We start from the raw sequence: 6,446 nt of genomic DNA on the forward strand, positions 1-6,446 counted from the left end.
TCAAGACCTGCCGAAACTTTTTCTTCAAATACGTTTTGTTGTCACTTAAATATTTGTGGCACTTGTCATTGACTCGTAATGTTAACTGTTTTTCCATCCTGGATAGAGGCTTTCATACGTCATATGACATTAGGCTCCGCCCACGACTGCGGCATTGACCCGTGCCCATCAGCGACCTCTGTACAAACGACACCCCTGCCATCTGTAAGGGACTATGAATTTCGCTGACGCTTCACGTGCTATGTATCAATTGCAGCATACGGTCAAGTAAATGTTAGTATCTTGTTGACTCTCATATATAGGACCAAGAGGACCATCACTCCTCAACCTACTACTCACACATGCTTCGAACAAACGTTAAAGATTCCTAACAAATACGATTTTCGATGTAGGATATAGGTATGTTTGAAATACGAGCGAGCCTTATGATGTGAAGCGAAGGCAATTAATTAATAATTGCGTTGTTCAATGGTTGCATAGCGATGTACAAAGCAGCAACTACTTGATGACATCCGACATCCCATTATCACGTTATCTGCAACGCCATAGGCTTTAAATACAGGTGAATATTTCCTAACCTTAAGTCAGGTATAACCGAAGGTTTGTTGTCAATAGTTAAAACACTATTCTTTAGAATTGTGTTTTTCTATTGAAAAACAAATCTGAGTTCCCTGACAAATTGGCAAAAGCTGCCTGAGATCAGTACAACTTGATGCTCTTGAAAACGGCTGCTCCAAAAAATCTGATTTTTTCAGGATTTCTAGTGGGCCAGGTGATCTACGTTCTGGTATGGGTCTCCCCTCCGCGAACCATCTGGTGCACGTGCCACGTGACTTTGAAAATTCCCGTGTTAAGCCAATGGGCACAATGAAAAAATGCGTTCCACGGCAGATTGCTCGAAAACGATCCAAACGACCCCCCATTTTCTTCCATGCGTATCAACCACCATTCGGTGCACTACCCATGGGTATGTCGCAAAGTGGCCGGAAAAGTCCAGAACCACGTGCCACGTGCCGTTGAAAATGACCCTGCACACCGGAATTTTGGACTTTTGGTCATTTCGGCGCACCCATGATGCATACTATGGCGTGGTTGACCAAACAATGGGTATCATCCGGTCGGCAACTGTTTAAGGTGTCGTCCAGTGGGTCAAAGTGGTAGTTTCAAACTTTTGGGATCCACCATTCTGGGGATTCTTTTTGACAATATACTTACGTTTCTTGGCGCAATGTTCATTCCACCCAGTCGGGCGTCAATGCGTTAGGTGACCCAAATGACGATTGACCTGAAGGAAGTTGGGGGCGAGGAACACGCACGTGCCATCCGTTTTTTAATTAGGCGCTTTCATCTAGGAGATTTTTGCAGATATCTTTTTGATTGTGAAAATGACCAACCTAACGGTATGCCAGTCGTTGATAAATTATCTTGCTGCGGCCGGGCGCTTATTTGCGGTGTTTGCATTTGGCGGCTGGCGGGCGACTTTTAGTCGTTTTCGGTTAGCAGTTAGCGTGGGTGCGATGCGGGCGGTTTTTTTTTGGCGTTTCGGCGTGTTTGTCTTTGGCGGCGGGCGGGCGGGCGGGCGATGCGGGCGGTTTTCTTTTTTTTTTGCGTCGTTTGCGGTGTTAAATTTGTTTGGCGGTTGGCGGCCGCTTTTTCGTTTTTTTGCGGTGTTTGCTTTTGGCGGCGGGCGGGCGATTTTTAGGCGTTTGCGGTTGGCGGTTAGCGTGCGTGCGATGCGGGCGGTTTTATTGTTTTGCGGCGTTTTCGCGTTTTTTTTTATTTGCGATTTGCGGCGGGCGGGCGTTTGTTTATTTTTGCGACGTTTGCGTTGGCGTTTCGGGCGTGCGTTTTGCGCGTTTTGCGGTGTTTGCGTTTTGCGGCGGGCGGGCGTTTTTCACAATTCAAAGTCCAAACCTTCGGGCCACAGCGCTCCTCGAAAAGCGCTGCCCTCGAGTATGCCATCTGCCCGTCATTTGCAGCTTATGAAAAATAAAACAAATATCAGCCGTCAGCGAACCTATCAGCATTGTACAAGCAATGCGCATTGAGCATTTATGGCTCCTCAGTAGGGTTGTTCAAAAAAACCGAATTTTGGAAAAGTATACGGGCTCATGGCTCATGTGGTGCGGTATTCTTTTCTGAGTCCAATGATGCCCATTTTTCTGAAAAGTATTAACTGTTAGGGGCTCCTCAAACGGCTTAAAGCGGACCATGTTACGCCCGCCGACCGGCCGGTGTCAATAAGGGCGAGAATTCGACGCCGCGCACGGGCGGCAGCGCCTTATCGGCACCGCGCGCCACGACACCTGCCGGGCGGCCGGCTGGGCGGTGGGAAGTTATAAGTGCGTGGTCTTATTGCACACGATCGGGGTGAGCTATCCCATGTTTTCGGGGCGGAAAGTTTCAGTGCAGCATCGGTGCGGCTGCTGCGGTGGTCTGTGTCGATGGTACAGAAAATAAGTCAAACATAGCTGAGAAAAGAATGAATGATTCCGGTTAGTTGCCTCGAAACAATCCATTTCAAGAATACATTTGCCTTCTTAACGTACCGTATCACTTGTTAATTCTTTAAAAAGCAAACTCTGAGCAATAACAGACTTCTTTGCATTGCTGTTGACAATTCACGTTACTTTTGGACGGTGGCTCGCACCCCCAATCTATAGCCTTCTATAGCCTCCAATCTATAGGAGTTCTATAGCCTTGCCCCCAATATGCTGCCACGCATCTTAAATCTAACGGCGAAACGCGCAGCTGTGCGAGAATCGAAAATTCACGATTTACGTACAGCAAGAGCTGACAATGCACAAGAACAGAATATGGAGACCCGGAAGTCATCGGTCCAAGTTTGGGGGTGGGTTTGACGAGCATGGGCGTCACCAATGTCATTATGCAGATACGTTGATGTCAAATGCTGAAGCAACAGAATCGACGCCAGGTTTAACTTAGATTAGCAGGCCGAAATAAAACATAGCATGTCCGGGAATGACAGGGTGGCCACCCTGACAGTGTGACGAAGTGAGACATGAGTAGAGACATTAGCCGGAGTACCTATAAAGCGCCGTTTATCCAATCTTTCGAGCATAAGCGACGCCGGCAGTCCGGGCAGGGCGGCCGTGCCCACCGATGCCGATCAAGACCCGAATCCAGACACGGCATAGAACACAGCTCTGCCATGACGTGACACATTACCCCGGTGTGTCACTGATGACGGATAGACCAATGCAGGAGCCTTGCCAGCTCCTGTTGTACCTACTTCGTTAAATTTTCGATTCTCGCTAAGTTGCCGTTTCGTCGTTGGAATAGAGTTACGCGGCAGCATATTGGAGCTGCGAGCCACCGTCAAAAAACAACTTAAATTGTCAACAGCAATGCAAAGAAGTCTGTTATTGCTCAGAGCTTGCTTTTTGAAGAATTAAAAAGTGATACAGTACGTTAAGAAGGCAGCTGTATTCTTGAAACGGATTGTTTCGAGGCAACTATCCGGAATCATTCAGTCTTTTCTGAGCTCTGTTTGAGTTATTTTCTGTACCATCGACACAGACCACCGCAGCAGACGCACCGATGCTGCACTGAAACTTTCCGCCCCGAAAACATGGGATAGCTCACCCCGATCGTGTGCAATAAGACCACGCGCTTGTAACTTCCCACTGCCCAGCCGGCCGGCCGGCAGATGTCGTGGCGCGCGGTGCCGATAAGGCGCTGCCGGCGGCGCGCGGCGTCGAGTTCTCGCCCTTATTGACACCGGCCGGTCGGCGGGCGTAACATGGTCCTCTTTAAGCGGTTTGAGCAGCGCCTAGCAGCAATACTTTTCGAAAAAAGGGCATCATTGGACTCGGAAAAGAATAACGCACCACATGAGCCATGAGCCCGTATACTTTTCCAAAAATCGGTTTTTTTGAACAACCCTACTCCTCAGTCATCATGTCGCTCTTTGGGCACTATCAGACAAGACGTTACGCACAACTCCGCCGGCTTTCGGCACCGCTCGACCGTCCCCGCTCCCCGCCACAGCGCGAGTGACCGCGCGCCGGCCCGAAACCGCCGCAGGCCAAGACCACAGAGGCGGGGCTTAGCTGTGACGTCATAACGTATCACAGACTGACTGGTGATAGCCTCTACACGCCGGGTGAAAATCTTGCTCGAAATTTAACATTACGAGTCAATGAGAAGTGCCTGAAACATTGAAATGGCGACAAAATATCTAAATTGTAAAAGTTTCGGCAGGTCTTGAAACGGCCATGTCCTGAGTTTGGTTGAAATTCTTCCACGCAATTAGAAATAATCGCGAAAAATTAGGGTCTCAAGGGGTCTGGCGTTAACAGTAAGTAATTTCGCCATTATTCCTGACGCTTTTCGAACGTCGCTTTCCCCGTATCGCTACATGGCCCAGGAGCTGAATTAAAAGGGAATGTTCAAACACCCCCGCCCACCAGCAGGGCGTGTAATTCCAGAACCCCCAGCGGGGTGCGGGTTATGAAATGCATGCATCATGGTCGTGAAGTAGTCACGAAAAATTGTCAAGATTCCGTTCAAGATTTTGGAAACCGTAGAACGATAGATAATCAAAAATCGAAGATGGCGATTTAATTGTTCATGGTACCTATTGGCAGTCCAATGACGTTTATGCCATGTCTGTAGGTATGTCTATTCTGCGATTTTATACCCATACTTCTGACAACATACGGACTGACAATCAGCAACAACCGGCACCCGACCTACCGACCGGCCGGCTCGCTGCTGGATATCGTGGCTGTCAGCCGCCCTGACTACCTGCTGCGCGCTGGCGTCACGCGCTGCCACTATGGCACCCCGCACGATTACACCCGAGCTGTGCTGCAGTGCACCGGCAGGACCAGGGTGGCCGGCCCGGTCACACAGCGCCGGCGACTCGGCCGGATCGACGCCGACAGCTTCAACCGGCAGCTGAACAACATCGACTGGAGCCCAGTGTTCCGGACACAGCTGACAGCCAGCAAGTGGGAGTCGTTCTGCGACATCTTCCTCGGGCAGCTGGACACAGTGGCACCCGTTACGAGGGTGCAGCAGCGACCTCCTGGGAGCCTGTTGGTCTCGGCACCTACCAGAGACCTGATGGCGCGACGGAGACAGGCCCTGCGCCCTGGTGGCGACCGAGAGAACTATAAGGAGCTGAACCGTCTGTGCCGCGCGGCTGTCCGGAAAGACCAGCAGGCCCACATCAACCGGGAACTGGCCAAAGCAGGGCCTAGCAAAGTCTGGCGGGTACTACGGCCCATCATCGGCAGCAAGAAAGAGGCGGCGGTTCCCAGCGCCACGCCCGACGCGCTAAACGACTATTATGTGAGCATAGGGCCAATCACAGCTGCCAGCGTCCCCCCGCCCACGGTACCAGTGCCGGTCAGACTGCCGCGTGTCACGACGAGCCGGTTCAGACCGCAACCGATCGACATGGACACGCTCGGCCTGCTCCTGCTACACATGAAGCCGTCAACTTCAACAGGCAACGACGGGATCAGCGTCAGCATGTTCCGCACCTTCTTTTGGGGCATGGGTCACGTCCTGTTGGACATAGTCAACTCCAGCCTGACGACCAGCAACGTGCCCGGCCCCTGGAAACATGCAATGGTAACGCCAATCCCAAAAGGACAAGGACCATCGGAGCCAGCAAACACTCGCCCGATCTCCATCCTGCCGGCGATAATGGAGGTTGTTGAGCGGGTCGTCCAGCGCCAGCTGGTGCAGTACTTGGAGGCCAACCAGCTCCTGTCAACCACCCAACATGGCTACCGCAGCGGCCGCAGCACCGAGACGGCACTCAGCGTCATCACCGACCGTGCGCTGGAGGCGATGGACGCTGGAGAGGTGTCGATCCTGGTGCTGTTGGACCTCTCCAAATGTTTTGACGTTGTGCCGCACGGGAGACTGCTGGATAAGCTCGCACTGTATGGGGTAGATACCGAGTGGTTCGGCAACTACCTAAGCGGACACACTCAGCAGGTGCAGATGGCCAGTGGTGACGGTGGATACGTGCGGTCGAGTGTCAAGTCAAACACAATTGGCGTGTTCCAAGGCGGATCGTTAAGTTGTATGTTGTATTCGGTGTTTGCAAACGAAATGTGTCTGTACCTGCCTGACGGTGTCACAATCGTGCAATTTGCAGACGATACTCAGCTTCTTGTGAGCGGTAAAAAGCGTGACTTGGCACAGGTCATCCAACGCATGGAGCAGGCGCTAGAGTGTCTCTTCCAGTGGTTCTGCGCAAACACTATGAAGCTAAACACCGCTAAGACGCAGGTCCTTGTACTAGGAACCCCCGCTATGCTGCGAGGACTGCCGCCTGTCACACTGACTGCCATGGGTGCTGTTATTCCGGACTCTAGAGTTGTCAAAAATCTCGGAGTGGTCATGGACAATCATCTCAGCTTCAGGTCGCACATCGATTATGTGACAGCTAAGTGTACTGGTGT

The sequence above is a fragment of the Amphibalanus amphitrite genome, unplaced genomic scaffold, assembly GCF_019059575.1.
Source record: "Amphibalanus amphitrite isolate SeventyFive unplaced genomic scaffold, NRLGWU_Aamphi_draft 001447F_arrow, whole genome shotgun sequence".
Lineage (NCBI taxonomy): Eukaryota > Metazoa > Arthropoda > Thecostraca > Balanomorpha > Balanidae > Amphibalanus > Amphibalanus amphitrite.